The sequence below is a fragment of the Sus scrofa genome, chromosome 18 (assembly GCF_054392235.1).
Source record: "Sus scrofa isolate SSC_HxYL_T2T_F1_AM1 chromosome 18, Sscrofa_HxYL_maternal_Yorkshire_Landrace_v2.0, whole genome shotgun sequence".
Lineage (NCBI taxonomy): Eukaryota > Metazoa > Chordata > Mammalia > Artiodactyla > Suidae > Sus > Sus scrofa.
In genome coordinates this window covers 16317394-16335573 of record NC_139400.1, presented here as the reverse complement: position 1 = coordinate 16335573, position 18180 = coordinate 16317394, and the positions used below count along the sequence as shown (strand labels likewise).

Sequence of the window (18180 nt, the reverse complement as noted above, 5' to 3'; positions counted from 1 at the left end):
AAGTGTTTTTCTTTTTTTTTTTTTTTTTTTTGGCTCTACCTGTGGCCAGGGATCTAAGAGTAAAGCCTTTTATCCCCAAATAATTGCATCTGATTATGTTTGCAAGCCAAGAGGAATAATCTGTGAAGACAGGAAAATTGAAGATGCTAAAGAGAAAAGTTATTTGAGAAACAAGGGAAGCCTGGAGTTCCTGCTGTCACTCAGCATGTTACAAACACGACCAGTATCCATGAAGACAAGGGTTCGATCCCTGGCCTTGATCAGTGGGTTAAGGATCTGGGTATTGCAGTGATCTGTGATGTAGGTTGAAGACATGGCTTGGATCTCATGTTGTGTGGCTGTGGCATAGGCTGGCAACTGCAGCTCCAATTCAACACCTAGGCTGGGAACTTCCATATGCCACTGGTGCAGCCCTGAAAGAAAAAAAAAAAAAAAGAAAGAAAGAAAAAAGCATATGATGGAGTTCCTGTTGTGGCTCATAGGGTTAAGAACCCAACATAGTGTCCATGAGGATGTGAGTTTGATCCCTGGCCTCTCTCGATGGGTTAAGGATCGTGAGTTGCCACAAGCTGCCACATAGGTCGAAGATGCATCTTGGATCATGTGTTGCCCTGGCTGTGGTGTAGACCTCAGCTGCAGCTCAGATTTGACCCCTAGCCCGGGAACTTCCATATGCTGCAGGTGCAGCCTTAAACAAAAAAATGCACATAACATTTTGCTCAACAATTAACTTCAAAGAAAAAATTTCATAAAAATACATGTACATAGAGGAAGAAAATTTTGCCTGGATTTATGTGATAGTGTTGTTTATAAATGGTAAAATGTAGGAAAGATGTAAATGCCCATCAATAAAGGAATGGACAAATAAGAGTTCCCTTGTGGTGCAGAGGTTTAGGGATCCAGAGTTGTCACTGCTGAGGCTCTGGTCACTGCTGTGGTGTGGGTTTGATCCCTGGCTCAGGAACTTCAGCAGGCCATGGGCGCAGCCAAACAAAAAAAGAATGGACACATAAGTATCCATAACATAATTCCATGCATCAGTATTGAATGAAATCGAGTAGTATGCGGTACCATGGAAATCCTCCCAAGATACCCTGTTAGTAAAAAAAAGCAAGCTGCCAAATAATATGTGTAAATCAATATGATTTATATCAAAACACATTCACAGCCCCATATGCAAAGCAGTTTATGAGTATGTATGTGTTACACACACACACACACACACTCATTCATTTTTTCATCTAGTGGTAATTAGGTGCCCATTATGCATTCCCACATAGCTTATTTTGGTGAGGGATGTAAATATAGAGAGAGAAAAAGGGCTGGAAAATGCACATTGGGTTGATAATAACGGTTATTTATGAGAAATAAAGCAGGGGAGGGAAGCATCAAGAGAGCCTTTGTATGATCGGTAGTGTTGTATTTTTGAGATAAATGTATTTGTATCATGTGTATGGAGTACCATCAACTGAGCCTGACTCTCCCTCCACTTAGTTTGAGCAGGTAGCTAAGTGAATTTCGGTCATTAGCCTTGAACCCCATCTTCTTTTCTTCAGTTCCTAGTAAACAGCCTATTGAGAAGGACATCAATAAAAGTGCCTGAGTAGTTCAGACAGACAGAAAGTGAGGAGGCAGAGTGGCAGATGGATACGTGAAAGACAGAGAAGGAACAGCATGAGGGAATGAGTATGGGTCTGTAGATTTCAGGAGGGCTGTGGACATAAGGCAAAGACTTCAAATAAGGAGGAGCAGGGAAGGGTGGTAAAAATTGTCCAAAGTACAGTGGGTCCTACCCTGCCCCCGCCATGGCTCCTCTTATGATGCTGGATTGGGGGAGCTTTCAGCGGGATAAAAAGTAGAAGGAGCAGTATCGAAGTGGGGGTGGGGGAGTTTAGTAGGACAAGGATGTCAATCAAGGAAAAAGTTGAGAAAAAATTAAAGAGTAGGTATGACAGAGCAGATACTGTATAATGTGAACAGCAATGAGGATGGGACCAGGTGCTACCAATGGAATGGCTAACACGAACCCAGTCCAAGCAGCCAGGGAGAAAGGACAGCACCCTGAGCTCCGAGTGTAGTTAATTTGGGTAATGGAGGCACTTGGGCAGGTGGCAAAAATGAGTCGGGGAAAGTCAGAATGAGAACCGGAATGTCTGCTTGCCATCACTCCCAGAGCAAGTGCCTCAAAGCAGGAAAATCAAGGTCAAGAGAGGAGAGGCCAATGACCACACACCCACACATGCACACACATATGCATACATGCACACTTTCTTTCATACACACGCCATAAGATTCCAAATGCAAGATCTGTAATGAGTCACATCAATAGCAACCTTTATTTGACCTGTCAGGTATGTTTATTCTTGACAGCACTACTAAGAGCGGTGAGGATGTGAGAAATCTTCATTTATATCTCCCTTTAAAATCTTGCTGTGCTCTGTTCAAAGGTATGCACTTGATTATAATTGTGTCATTGTTTACTGTGGGAAGTTGAGACCGAAACAGGTTGGAAAAATTTTAGGAAAGGGAAGAGTTGTTTAAAAAAAAAAAAAAAAAAAAGATGTCTTAGGAGAAAGCAGCAAACTTCACTTGCCACTTGAAAATAAAGGACAAAGAAATTCCCAAAAGAAGTTTATCAAAGTAGTGGACTAAAGAGACATAAGAAATAGGCTACCTCTTCTAACAGATAATGTGTTGTATTTGCTGTGTCCGGGTGCAATCGATTTGTTTTCACATCTTCTCATCCTTAAACTAAAGCCCCCACCATCCTGACAGGTGCTTTGACTTGTTCTCTTTAACAAAGGAAGGTACTGAGGCTTGGGGAAACTAAGTCACGTGGCCCAGGTCGAACTCCATGGGCGGCATCTGGACTCCATCTAGGGCTGACCGACCTCCAAACTCCTGTGTTTAATCGTCCACACAGCTCACAGAGCGAGAGACTCACACTGCTGCTGTGCAGAGAGGTATGGCATTTCCCCCAATAGTTACTGGCGCTTACACCCTCCCTAGGTGCCGTTCTTAGCGTTGAAATATTTAACAACTTAATCCAAGACCCTATGCTGCTAGGCGCCCCCCTCTCTGCAGATAAGAAAGCCCTGGGCCAGATGAATTCGATAATTCTGCCCACGCTCCCAAGATTAGCAAGTAGATGAGCCAAGAGACCAAGCCAGGCAGCCTGGCTCTGGAGCTCTCCGTGGCGGTGGGATGCCGAGACAGGGTAAGTGACTGATTTTGCTTCCCCTGTGGATAGGGAAACAAAAAGCTAGGTTTGGAAGCAAGAGATGAAATATGTTTTTAATTTTCCTCCTCACAAGAGTGTTGAGGAGATAAAAGAAAAACAAAATTGCATTTTCTGTTAACATATACATTTGCCGTCTAAGGATTTCAGGTATTTGAAAGCCAATGGGGATTTCACAGACTTTGCAAAGTTCAGGATTCCCAAATGAGTCCATGAACTGAGGGCCTCTAACCAAAGCCAGACGTACTCAAAGGAGAAGTTGTGATAGCATCAGGGAATATGAGAAAAAGAAGGAAAATCAAAAATTGAATTAAAGTAAAAATAATACTAATAATAATTATAATAAACATTTATTACTTACTCTGTGCCAAATATTGTTGTAGATAACATGCTCCCCTGGGCTGGCTGGTTAATAAATGCCCTTAAAACCTCTTCTAGAGCATAGCATCAGCAGTGCATGGATAAAAGATCAGATTAAATGACCAATAATATCTCTGTAAAGGCAGTTCGTTTAAAAATGTACTGAGGAAATTGGAATTCCCCTCGTGGTACAGCAGCAACAAATCTGACTGGTATCCATGAGGATGCGGGTTAGATTCCTGGCCTTGCTCAGTGGGTTGGGGATCTGGTGTAGCCAGTGAGTTGCAGTGTAGGTCGCAGACATGGCTCAGATTCAGCTGTGGCTGTGGTGCAGGCCAGCGGCAACAGCTCAGATTCGACCCCTAGCCTGGGAACTTCCATATGCCTCGGGTGTGGCCTTAAAAAGCAAAAAGCAAAAAATTTTCTAAGAAAATACAGGGGAAAAAAAAAAAAAAAAGGAGTTCCCAACGTGGTGCAGTGGTTGGTGAATCTGACTAGGAACCATGAGGTTGCGGGTTCGATCACTGCCCTTGCTCAGTGGGTTGACGATCCGGCGTTGCCGTGAGCTGTGGTGTAGGTCACAGATGTGTCTCGGATTCCGCGTTGCTGTGGCTCTGGCATGGGCTGGAGGCTGTAGCTCCGATTGGACCCCTAGCCCGGGAGCCTCCACATGCCTCAGGAGCTGCCCAAGAGATGGCAAAAGAGACCAAAAAAAAAAAAAGAAAAGAAAAGAAATTACAGGCCTACTCTTTGAATGATTCTAGATCCTAAGACTCTAGAAAGGAAACAAGATGCAAAGGACATAACCAGTGATGCAAATTGCTTGAAGATCTGATTAAAATAAAGTAAGGCAAACAAGTACACACACACACGCACACACACACACATCTAGGTAGAAGATATCCACTTATGTAGAATTATGTGCTTATGGAGAATTTAGGAAAAAACACACAAGATTACACCAAGGAGAGGAAAAAAAATTTCTAGGAACACTGTCCAAGGAATACTAGCTGATTTAATGAAGCACAAGATGGAGCTAAGGGTCAGTAAGAGATATATACTCAGGGCTCTGAAGGGGCCGAAGGATAAAGAACCTTCCTCCACTTTTTTTCTTAAACTGGAGGTCTCCTAAAAATGTCATTACTTCATTCAATCATGTAGCCAAAAATCAGGCCTCTGTACACCTGCACCAGTTAAGTCAGACTTTTGAGGAAGAGAAAGAACAGCTTTATTGGTCTGCCAGGCAAAGGAGGACGCAGCAGGCGAGTGCCTCAAAATTATGTTCTGTCTTGAGAGGGGATAACAAGGGGTTTTATAGGTTTGGCTCGGAAGACAGGGTTATTGATTAAGGTGTCTGTATTAGTCTTCATCCATAGATCATTTCAGAGCCATCAAATCTGGCGTCAGTGGGTCTGTAGTGGTTTCTGGTTGTCTTTGGGGTTATCATTCCTTGACCTTCTCTCTGGAATGAAGATGGCTTACAGGGAAGGGGTGTTAGGGAGTCTTTCAACTTCTAACTAGAAAGTAAACATTAGTAATAAATTAGTGGGCCAAGGCAGGACTTAACATAGTGGAGACTGTTTTACCTAGTTTTAAGCTGTACCAATATTTCCTAATCATTAACTCTTGAGTCAGCCTTTTGAGACTGAGGGGAGGCTAAAGAAAAGGTCTTTGACTTCAAAACACAAAGATTTAGGGTCTGGTACGTGGTTTTGATCACAGTGGTGTAAGTATCTCAGCATGTCTGTGAAGCCTGAAAATGTCTATACTGGTAAGATATGTCACTGTAACCTCTCTCTTACCTGTAGACATAAATATACATTGAATATGACCCAATGTTTGGTGGAAGCAAAATGCAAAACAGAGTAAGCTAGGTGTTCCTGAATTGCTAGGGTGTGGTCTTTGGGAGAGTAAAACTCCATACTTTCCTAAGAATTTTGAAAGGTAAGCAGTTAAGATGAGGTGTGGTCCCCTAATGGGTGAATAAGGCAATAAGATATTAGTGATAAGGTCTTCCTCCTCCAGTTCTCCAAACCACCCCTCAGGTCTTTGGTGAAACAGCTGAGACAAGCTCTGAAGTAGAAGGCTGTGTCACCAAATGGAAAATACACACACACACACACACACCCAAGAGCAAAGGAGAGGGTTGATTTCTGCATATTCTATAAAAGCCCTAGGTGTGGCCACTGCCTCTAGGTTTAATGAAGCTATAATTATGATAGAAAAATAAAACATTAAGAAGCCCCAATTGTGGTATTTTCACTAATAGCAAAGGCTTGTCTCAGTCAGGTGAACTCCCATATTTCTTCGTAGCCATGGGAGTCCAGGGAAAGAAAAGGATAAGAAGATAAAGATGAAAGAAAAAAAAAACTGGGACTGTCCAACTGGTCTAGACTTCAAACATTTTAATGTAGTGAAAAACCGAGGAAGAAGGAACTTAAAATATTTATGTGCATATGGCATCTATCTAACGTTTATATATGGGACATATCTGATATTATGAGAATGTTAGAATCTGTTATAGCGACAAGATAGCAAATAAAGAGGGTAAAAAAAAAACTAAGCGTAGAGGCAAGCAGCTCCTGAGACATTGGCAGCATTAAGATGTGCTAAATATAGATAAATAAGTCAATAACCTCTGAGATGCATACAGCTAGATAAAATGCAGCCTGAAGTGCCAAACAAATATAGAAAACGATGGAGAACAGGGAAAGGGAGGAAGGGAAGGAAGGAGGCAGGGAGAGCGAGAAGGAGGAAAGGAGGGAGAGAGGAAGGAAGGAGGTGGTTTAAGTGATGCTGAAACATCAGCAGAGGGCAGAGAGCCAGGCCTTAGGAGCCGTTCCCAACCAAAGACAGAGCAGCAAACACAGGCATATAGAGGAGTGATTATGAGAATCTTATTAAAGGTGTGGCCCTGATCTACAGGGCTTAGAAGAGGGAGGGCAGCTGGATCTCAACACAGGACATTATTACAAAGCATTAACTATTGTCTCTAGACTGAATAAATAATATAATTACTATCATTTTCAAACTCTTGAATTATATTTACATAAAAGATGAACTCATGTTTTTCATTGATTGCATTGAGAACTGTGGGTCTAGGGGAATCCTTCCAGTCCAGCCACAAGTCCACAGACTGATTAATTTCCCACCGTGGGAGGTCGTTGTATTTCATGAAAGTCAACCCATTACACTTATGGATGAAAATAATGAGTTCTCAAGTTGCTAAATAATTTCCCTCACTTGATACTCTCAGCTGGGTAGTGGTAGAGCCAAGATTTGAACCCAAGGACTCCTGGAGTGAAAAAAATAGGACTTGAGAACCTGATCTGAGGGATGGTTGGAACAGGAGCTGGCAAGGAAGGGTGAGGACCACATCCTCCTTGGACCACAATGGACCTCATTCCTCCGTGGAGGGAAGATTTGGGCACAAAGAAACATAAGGAGAACGAAAAAGGTCCAAGAAGCACAGGCAGAGGATCAGCTGGTCAATAGTGGAAGACAACTTCAATGAAGTCCAGCTGTCCCCAGTTTTATAAGTGAGGGTTAATTCCCTCAAATAATCATTATGTAGCTGAGAGGAAGCCAAGTAAGGGAGTAGGGACAGCTCCAGGATCTGCTCTGCTGACCACTGGAGCTTCCTCTGTGATGTCACACACCTCGGTCAAGCCAATACGGCCCAAGTTGCAGCCTTTAGCTTCCCAGGCTCAGAAACTCATACTATGACAGAAAAGATGGATCAGTCTCTCATGGTCTATTCGGGTTCAAAGAAAAGGTTGCTCTATAAATTAGAATGCCAGTTTATAAATTTAAAATTCACTAAGGACAAAATGTACTTGTTCACAGGTCCTGGGGAGATGCTCTCAAGCCCACACATCCTTTCCCTTGGGAAAAGGGCAAACAAGAAGGCTAAGTGGAAGGTCACTTGGTGAGTACAGGAGGCTCAAATAGTTTATTACGTCCTGCTGGGTTATCTTGATGCACCTACTTATGTAAAGGCATTGTGTTAAGGACCACAAATTTATTTGTGTGCATTCCTCCATCCCTCCAATGTATTACTTTTTATTTCATCTACTCCTGCCACAGCGACATCCTCTTAGCTGTCTCCCAAGACCACAGAATCCCCCCTGCATCCCTGTAGTCATATTAAACACAGGACACCACTCCACTGGGAAGGGGAAGCTAATCAGTGCATAGTGGCACAGTCTTAATGGATGAGTACCTAGGTCATTTGTTTCTCCTGATTAAGCCCAGTAGACCCACGTAACTGTACCACTATTTATATAAAGTCTCTATTAATTACTTTTGTACCTCTAAGCAATAGTCACACTCCACACATCCTCAAATCTTTATTCCTCGATTTGTAATATGATGATATTGGTACCCTAAATCTTTTCTTGTTTCTTTTCCCTTCTTCCATGCACGAAATTTGTCATCCATAATTTTCCTTCTGCATTGTCCAGGTTGATATAATTCACCTTCTCTTTCGTAGCATAATCAACTGCGTCGTGCTTTGTCTGTAAATCGCCTCTAAAAGTTGAAAATTAAAACTGTGTTTATAGTATTATGACTTCATAAATACTTGTTTATTGCTAAGTCACACAGGCATAGTTATAGTTATCTTCTTGTGTAACTCTTACTGATTTCCCTGGAGTTAACATTCTTCTTTCCTTAAGTAGTTATGACTTTATCAGATCAAGGATTTATTTGTCCAAGTTCTCCACCAAGTAAAATATTCTACTGTAGCAGAAACTGCTAATTGTTCCCCAGTATCAATTCTATAATTCTTCTGCTCTAATAAACCACAATTAAATTTAGTTGGGTACTGGAAATTTGGAATACATTTTTCCCCCCAGCTTTGCTTATAGAAAGGCATAGTCAAGTGACTTTATTCTAGTTACAGGACGTAAGGTCTGGCATTGCATGCAACTTGCACTACAAGTCTTAAAAAGAAGTTCATGTGTCCATTCTGTCCCCCTTCCTCTAGTCTGCTCCTCAGTACCTGCGTGGAATGCCTTTTACTCAGTCTTGGGTACCAGTCCTCTAGGGAGCAAAACAGAAAGTTGATTTGGGTCTTAGATCATTGTGCACGGCTTCTCCAACCACCCTGAACTACTTATATTCTTGCCTTTATGTGAAAGAGAAATGAACTGTCTTGCCAAGACCACTTTACAGCCTTTTTACCAGCTCTAGACTGTCCCACTCTGGACTTCTTTTATGTAAATTAAAAAAAAAAAGTTCCCGTTGTGGCTCCAACTGGTATCCGTGAGGTTGCAGGTTCTATCTCTGGTCTTGCTTAGTGAGTTAAGTATCTGGCATTGCCATGAGCTGTGGCGTAGGTCGTAGACACAGCTTGGATCCTGCGTTGCTGTGGCATTGGCTGGCAGCTGCAGCTCTGATTCCACCCCTAGCCTGGGAACTTCCTTACGCTGCACATGTGGCCCTAAAAAGCAAAACTAAATGAAGAAATAACTTAAAAAAAGAAAAAACTGGTTACTTTTAAAGTCACGATTATTTAATACCTGTTACCAGCAGAAGCATGCATGACTGCAATGATATAAACTCAGAAAGGACCTCCTTGTTTTAGACACCTGCCTCGAGCGTTGCCTCCCTAAAACAACAACACCTGTCCCTGCTCAGAGCTGACTTCAGGGCACAGATGTGGAAAACAAAGCAGGACACAAGGACTGCTTGAATGGGTCTGGTGACAATTACTCCTGATCAAATGTATTATAGAGCTGGATGTCAGTGTAAAACAATGACTGCCTTTAACTGACGAGGGTATATGTACTCCAGGACAGGAAGGGAAGAGGGAGAGAAAGAAAAGGGGAAGAAGAAAATAAGGCTCCTAGTGTAAAATATTCTGTTTAGCCAGCACTTCATCCCAAAGATCCTAAATTTACAGAAAAAATCAAGGCAGAGACACTTCTGGACAATTGTTTCACTTGTCCAACCCAAGTTCTCTTTGTTGCATAATTTCTGGACTTAACTTTCTAATAATTGTAATAGTGGAGTTCCCATCATGGCTCAGTGGTAACAAACCTGACTAGTATCCATGAGGACTTGGGTTCGATCCCTGGCCTCACTCACTGGGTTAAGGATTCAGTGTTGCCATGGGCTCTGGTGTAGGTCACAGATGCAGCTCAGTTGTGGCATTGCTGTGGCTGTGGTGTAGGCTGACAGCTTCAGCTCCAATTTGACCCCTAGCCTGGAAACTTCTACATGCCATGGATTCAGCCCTAAAAAGCAAAAAAAAAAAAAATCACCTATCCACATGCAAGGTTTAAATCCATTTAAATATCCATAGCGTTTATTAAGCTAGGTCTTTCCTCTTTATTCTTTCCAAAGCTCTGTCCTTTCCTTCCTGCCAACCCCAAAGCTCTGGAGGGAACCAGAAGTGTGTCCTTTCTATACCTGGCTCGTATTCCTACAAAGACTCAGTGAGAATGGGGGTGAGCAGAAAATCCCTTAGCCACAGGGATGATGCAGGAAGGAGGTGATTGGCAGTCTTCTGGATAAATTGCTCACACACAGATGCTCAGATAAATCTGTAATTAAAAGGGAATCTGAATGCTTGGCCAAGGGAAAATAAATTCCCTGAGGCCAATCCTTTGTTGGTCTCTTTGATCTTCTTCAGTAATGGGTCAGTCACACCACCTGCCGGAAGCTTAGCTGCTGTCCCTGTGATGTGCTTGCTTTCCTGTGTCCTAGCTAGGGCCTGGGGATTTAGCTGACTCTTGCATTCAAGAGGCCTGGATTAGGAGAGAGAACAATCATACTTAACACTTACATACTACATGTATATCACGTAGGATATACATGTAGTACGCATGTACACTGCATATATAGTATAGTATATATACTATATATAAGAAAGTGTATATAGAAATACTTTTCCCTTCTATTCTAGGCTTTTCCCTTTTATCCTAGGGGAAAAAAATCTGTTCTCTTCTATGCTAGGCTCTTTGGCTGGTTTAGTAATTAAAATTGGCATTGGACAGATTAACAGAAGAAAAATACATCTCATACATATGGAAACCCCAAAGATACGAGGCTATGAGGCAGTCAGACGACTGATGCTGATATGCCTTCTGAGAAAAGAAGAGGGTAAGAGTTTGGGGACTTCAAAGTGAAAGAAAGCAATTCACAGGAAGGCATGAAGGGCTGATATTGGCCACGACCTGAAGATAAGTCTTTCTGAAATAAAAAGTTATATCTGGTATTAGCTCTCTTCCTGTACAGGCCCTCTATCTAAATTCTTTTAGGCAGTTAAGGGAGATATGAAACAAAAACACCTCTTCCTCAGTCTGTTAGACTTTGATCATCACCAGCCCAAAACAGTCCATATGACAAAGTGGCATAATTGGGTGTCACATAAGCCATGCCCCCTCAGTCACATCTGTGTATTTTTACATATATTATCTCATTTTACCCTTTTAATGATCCTGAGAAACAGCTGGCTCTTTTGTTTTTTTCCAATAATTCATTATTTTTTAAAACAAAAGTTATTGTATATTTAGATTGTAGGTGCCTATGAAGTATATGTTTAATGTTTATAAGACTCCAATTCCTAGGCTATATTTTACAGTTGAGGACACAAAGGCATCCAGGAGAAAGTGCTAGTGGTAAGAAAATATATTTAATGATAACACCTCCTGCGAAAAGGCTTATAAGACAGTATGGTGTTTCAGTAGGGCAATTTGTCATACATACATAAAAAAGTTATAAAAACGCAATTCCACTTTGAGGAATTTTATCTAAGAAAATCATCAAGCATTTAACATCCCAGGTATAAGAATGTCAATTGCAGGGTTGCTTATAATTATCAAAAAGAAGCTAAATATTCAACCAGTGAACGTTAGTAACTTAGGGTATACTATAAAATGGAATATTTTTTACACTTCGAAATTTGTTTTAGGAGATTATTTAATGATACAGAAAATGGCTCTATCGGCATGGATAATCATTTATTGCTAAGTGAACACAGAGCTTTTAGTTCAGGAGGATAGTTTGAACAAAATCATGTACCTCCTCTTCAAAAAAAAAAAAAAAAGCCAGAAACTATTGAAATATAAATTTTGGTAAAGAGCAAAAAGGAGAAGAGGTTAATATGATTGCTGAATAATGGAAGGAAAGTACTGTCAAACAAGATTTTATGAATTGCTGAAAGATCAAAAATAGCTGCGGCCAAAGTGATATGTAAATGAGAGTGGAGAGAAACACAGCTCAGTGCAGGTACAGGAGAAAGAGCAGCTATGGACGGAGTTCCTTAAGTCCACAGGGATATAGTCAGAATATGAGAACAACTTTAATGCAAGACAGTTGGTTTAACAGTTAGGTGTTCAATGGCTGCCAAGTCAAAGCCTTCTTTCCGACCTCCACACCTATGAACCTGTTTAAGGAAAATGCCTCTGACGTGGAGCTGTAAAGATGCCTTTCACAGGAGTTAAACTGTCAGCCTAAGAGGGGCAATGGCTTCCAGGGAAGAGACTACCAGCTTCCTTATCTTAGAGCAAAGTCTGCCAGTCCACACACCATGCCCACAAAGAACATGTGCAGTCAGTCTTCTCCTGTAGGGAAAAGGCCACACTATCAGGAGAAATGTGGTCAGTTACAGGTCATTCATATGTACTTCGTGCATATGCTTGGAAACTAAGTATTAGCTAATATTTGGCTTTCGAAAAATAGAAATAAAAAACAGCTGTGGCAAAGAAAATACTATAGATTCATCAAACCATTTTAACATCTTGGGGGTCCTGGAAAATTACATTTCCAAGCCCCCTTGCATCTAGGTGCAGCCAGACAACTGGTTCTGAATAGTGGAATGTGAGCAGAAACATGCCATTTCCAGGTTTAGCCTCAAATCTCCCACACATGTTGTAACAACAATCAGCAGCTTTGGATAGCTGTGTCCTGGATCTCAGAGTCACTTCTCACAGAAGAGCTATCCAAGTAAGCTTCCTCACCAGACAGACAGGCACTGACCTTTAGGTGAAGAGAAAACTGAGGGGTTCAAGTGCTAAGAATTGGGTGATTGTTTGTTCTAACAGGTATGACTAATTACTCCTATATAGTAACATAAAGGAAAAGACTAAAATCATCAAAACAGAATATTGACTCAAGGAAACAGATAATGCAGGGTATTGATACCACAAATCAATAAGCAATCTATAATAAGAATAGAAAAGAATTTTATTTGAGTCAAACTGAGGACTATAGCCTGGGAAATATCTTCTTGGTAGCACTGAGGAGAATGAGCCAGTACATGAATGAATTTTTTTTGGTTGGGAAATACAAACATCTTAGTAAAAATTACTGCTAATCACAAAGAACAGAGATCTCAAGTTAGTGATTTTCATGTTTTTCTATGTATGGGAAGATTCAAGAATCTGCGGTCATTGAAATTCTTCCTTAGATATGCATCGTAACAGTGTAGGAGCCCAGCATGTTAATCCAAAGCATAGAATGCTTCATCCTCTTTTCCTGTCTGAATTCCCATTAAGGCACACTGTTGGTGGGTGACTGCAGTGGGACGCAACTTATCCCTTTGTATAACTGGATGAGTGACTCTTTAATGATTAAAGCAGATGTACAATGGATATTTGAAAGACCATAACACAGGCTGATTTATTTGGCATAAAGTTCAAGCCAACATATGTATAAGCCAGAATGACTTCCCCATACCTCAATATGTGAAAATTTCTTCCATCAAGGGCAAAGATGAGGACCTCAGATGAGTTCTAGGTCTCTTTTTTCTTTTCAGAAAAGTTTGAGGATATATTGCATTCATTGATTAGCAAAAGGATAGATGAACACAATCAAAGAGTACGAGAGTCACTGGCACTTAAGAACTATTATTTCAATGAGAATTTCAGGAAAAAAGCTGGAAAATGTAGGCACCCCCCCCCAAGAAAAAAAAAACAAACATACAAAGCAGATGAAAAGCATGAAGGGAAAATTTAAACAGTTATGTGTACATATTCTTGAAGTATACGCATAAAGTGGTCGCTGTATTAGCTGAAGTGAACAATCCCTGTGATCAAAGGGAGGTATGGTGGCTGTTGCATATCGATGTCCAGCAGGACTGCGCCTAGAACTCAGAGCATCCCCTGGGCTGCCTGTTAGCATTCCTCTGCCCAGTATTCCTATTCAAAACTTCAGCATCCCGATGAAGCCAGGACCCCATAGACTCAGATGCTCTGGGAATGAAGGTGTGGTGCCTCCAATGAAAAAGAGAAAGATAAAAAAATAAAAATAGAAAAATAAAAGAAAAAGAGACAGAACTCTGCCTTGCTAAGGTGCTGGTGGAGGGTAGAGGGAAAGTGGAATGGGAGGAGTAAGAAGGATGCAGTGACTATTCTTTTAGATTTCATGACCAGCTGCAGAAGCAGGGACCGAGGTAGCCATGTTTTACGATATTCAGTGCTTTCTTTTCCTCCATTCTCTGCAGCATAAACATAATGGGAAGAGCCCTGGGATAGTAGCTACCATGTTAGTTTTCGAGAATGTCTCACTCAAACCACTGTTCCATCTGCCAACAATCAGACAACTGTCGTCTTTGATCCTTGGACTCTTACACCCCCATGAACAATCTCTGATTTCTCCATACACCAAAAGAGTATATCAGTTAGGCTAGCATTAGCGGCTGTAACAAGCAAACTCTAAACTTCCTAAGGGTACAACCATGGTAGAAGTTTATTTCTCCCTCATGTAAAGTCCTAAATCGGTGTTCCTGGTAGGTGGCAATTATCTCTCCAAGGAATAATTCAGAGACCTGGTGGTTGTTTATATTTTTAGCACCTGCCTATTAAGAAGATGTAATTTCCAAGATCCTTCTCCTCACCTATATCAAGTCAATAAGAAGAAAAGAGAACATAAAATACACCTACCTATTAAGCTTCTAGATCTGGAAGTGACACAGGTTACATTTCATTACAAATGCTGAGGGAGGGACTCATCGCATGATTTCCATCCCCCACCCCCCAACTTGGGACTCCCTCTCCCCAGCTTTACTCTGCCTTTTCTTTCTCCCTGATCCTCCTCTTTCTAGCTCAGCATGCACTTGAACATCTCAAGTGCATCAGCATGCACTTGAAATCAGTGGTGATTTTTACATGCATGGAAAAGGAATACAGGTACTAACAGACAAGGACCATAATCTAAAGAAAGGTAACTCAGGGTCCCTGCATCGTGCTCTTAAAGATACATGCCTGTCAGTATTGTAATAAGCAATGAGCCTTACCCACCAAGTGGTTTCTTAAGGAATCTGGTTTGTTTGCACGTTTGCTTCATTAGTAACTTAGAAAGAAAGTTTTGTTGTTGTTGTTTTGTCTTTTTAGGGCTGCACCCGTGGCATGTGGAAGTTCTCAGGCTAAGGGTCTAATCGGAGCTATAGCTGCCGGCCTACACCACAGCCACAGCAAGGCCTACACCACAGCTCACAGCAACGCCAGATCCTTAACCCGCTGAGAAAGGCCAGGGATCAAACCTGCATCTTCCCAGATGCTGGTCAGATTTGTTTCCCCTGAGCCACAACAGGAACCCCCGAAAGTTATGCTTTAATACCTCAAATAAGACAAAAATAATTGTTCATGGGCTTCCCTGTAAGATTCCTGGGAAACAAACAGAAGGATCCTGCCCAGGGAGGGTTACATTTACCACGATGATACAACTTCTTTTTTGGTAGATTAGGAGTCTATGGGAATCTGGCTCTGGGGCCAAGGCCTCTGGTGTCATTACCCACCCCACCCTCACTGAGGAAGTCAGAAGCCTGAAGTAGTGTTGCTGACAGCTGCGTCTCTTTTGATTTTATTTGACATTTTATTGAGAAGGAAGTATGGTTTCCTTTAACTGCTCTCCCCCAACTCCCCTTTGGTATCCTGAAATTTCCTTCTAATGGCTATTTTAAAAACAATTAAACAACCCGTTGAAAAATGGGCAGAAGACCTGAATAGACATTTCCAACAGGCACAGGAAAAAAATTCTCAACATCACTAATTATCAGAGAAGTGCAAATCAAAACTACAATGAGGTACCACCTCACATCAGTCAGAATGGCCATCCTTAGTAAGTCTACAAATAACTTGGAAAGGGTGTGGGGAAAAGGGTACCCTCCTTTACTGTTGGTGGGACTATAAATCCATACAACTACTGTAGAAAACGTATGGAGGTACCTCAGAAAACTACATGTAGAACTACCAGATGACCCAGTAATCCCACTCCTGCGCATATATCCAGACAACACTTTCATTGAAAAATATACATGTACCCCTATGTTCATAGCAGCACAATTCACAATAGGCGAAACATGGAAACAACCTAAATGCCCACCCACAGATGAATGGATTACAAAGATGTGGTACATATACCCAGTGTAATACTACTCAGCTATATAAAATAATAATAATAATAATGCCATTTGCAGCAACATGGATGGAACTAGGGATTCTCATACTAAGTGAGATAAGTCAGAAAGAGAAAGACAAATACCATATGATATGACTTATATCTGGAATCTAATGTATGGCACAAATGAATCTATCTACAGTAAAGAAACTCTTGGCCATGGAGAACAGACTTGTGGTTGCCGAGGGGGAGGGGGTGGGGGAGGGAGTGGGATGGACTAGGAGTTTGGGGTTAGTAGATGCAAACTATTGCATTTAGAGTGGTTAAGCAATGAGATCCTGCTGTATAGCACAGGGAACTATATCTAGTTACTTGTGATGGAACATGTGATGGAGGATAATGTGAAAAAATGTAAATATAACTGGGTTACTTTGTTGTACAGCAAAAATTGACAAAACCTTGTAAATCAACTATAATTTTAAAAAAATTAAAAAAGAAACAAAATAAAAACAAACACAAACACCTCAACACTCACCCCTTTAATATGTGAAGCAATTTAGCCCCGCTGTCGCCTCTACACCCAAAATTACATATGCATATAATACCCAGCAAGAAAAAGAAAAATGACAGCCCACCTGATTTAAGGCCTGGATTTCGAGGGCAGCATGGGAGTAACTTGCAGTATTTGAGCATGCACATAGCAGTCGCTCTTGCCCCAAATAGCTTACCAACAGATTTCCTCCAAATACAACAAAACAAAACAACTTTCCCCAAGGAGAATTTTCAAACCAGCTGCTTAAGAGGAAAAAAACAAAACAAAACATTCTCTATCATATTCAATGAATTTCTACTGCTCGAATGTTTTTTCTCTGCCAACCAGTTTCTTAGCAGCCTTTTTTTTTTTTTTTGAAACTATTCAATGGCATTTAGCAGATGGAAAACTCCTAGATCACAGAGAAAGACACACATCATAAGCATACGCAGACTTATCAGAGTCCCAACAAAAACAGTCATAAAGGTCTTAATCATTTATTTACAAAGACATGAAATTATTTCTGTTTGGAGGAATAGACTACACAACACAATTGGAGAACACACTTAGCAATAACAAAGTGGATTAAGAAGGAATATGTAATAACTTCAGGAGTTGCCATCATGGCTCAGTGGAACTGAATCTGACTAGCATCCATGAGGAAATTGGAAAACAGTATGGAGGTTGGATCAGTTTTCCAGATTTTCCAAGTTGGATCCCTGGCCTTGCTCAGTGAGTTAAGGATCTGGTGTTGCTGTGAGCTGTGGTGTAGGTTGCAGGTGCAGCTTAGGATCCTGTGTTGCTGTGGTGTTGTGTGGCAGCTACAGCTGCGATGCGACCCCTAGGCTGGGAAACTCCACGTGCCCTGGACGTGGCCCTAAGAAGACAAATTTTATATATATACACACACATATATAATAACATCAATATAGTTAGCACCCTATATAGCACCCTAAAAATATTTTAAGTAGCATTAAATCCACTGTCCTCTCCACCACCATTACTACTGAAAAAGGAAACGTGACTAGAAGGAGAAATGCTTCTTCAATATGCTTATAGAGTAATTTTGTCAATACTCTGCCAGGTGTTCAGAATCTAAAGCATTCATCAAAGAAGTTATTCTGAAAACATTAAACTTTCTAGGCGAATGAGAAAAGAAAAAGAAAAATAGGAGCAAACTTCCCTTTTTGGTTATTCATCCCTAGAACTATTAACAACTGCATGAAACGCTCTTGCGAATTATTAGGTATCTAAGTCTGTAATACTTTGCTCATTTTTTCAAGCCCATCGCAAGATAGTAAATTCTCATAGGAAACGTTGTTTACTTCCAAGATTATCAGTCTTTGGGTGAATTACCGAAAATCAGAATGTGTTGCCACATCACTTTCTAATACTTTACTCAATCCTCCCAAATTCAGATAAAAGCAAATGATGACTCTTGGAGACCATTAGGAGTAATTACCCCTTCTACAATCTATAATTTGACCACAGATAATTATGTGACGTGACAATAGAATAATTAGACTTGTTTCTCTGTGTTTGTGTGTGGCCTAGTCAAGCCACGTTTGCTAAATAATGTTTTTAAATGATCTATTAAAATTAGTCAGCTCTATAAACGTCGTGGCTAGAAAAGATTTAGGTAATTGCTATGCATGTGGTACTCAAGATTGTATTTTAGTTTCCTCCCTTCATACTAGAGAAAGGA

The 18180-nt window shown here is 40.9% G+C and overlaps 1 protein-coding gene across 9 annotated transcripts in view; it reads left to right on the top strand.

The window, feature by feature from the left end:
• The window catches only part of EPHB6 (EPH receptor B6), a 62454-nt gene that overhangs the window by 18743 nt on the left and 25531 nt on the right, over window positions 1-18180 (top strand). For 3 of the 9 annotated variants that reach the window (XM_085005191.1, XM_085005192.1, XM_085005195.1), the window contains 2 exons: window positions 2804-2963; window positions 7445-7526. The gene's annotated coding sequence lies outside the window, so the exon portion shown is untranslated. Of the gene's footprint in view, window positions 1-2139; window positions 2352-2775; window positions 3218-7444; window positions 7527-18180 lie in introns of those variants that run through there. The other 6 variants (XM_085005196.1, XM_085005198.1, XM_085005197.1 and 3 more) reach the window with 6 other exon arrangements.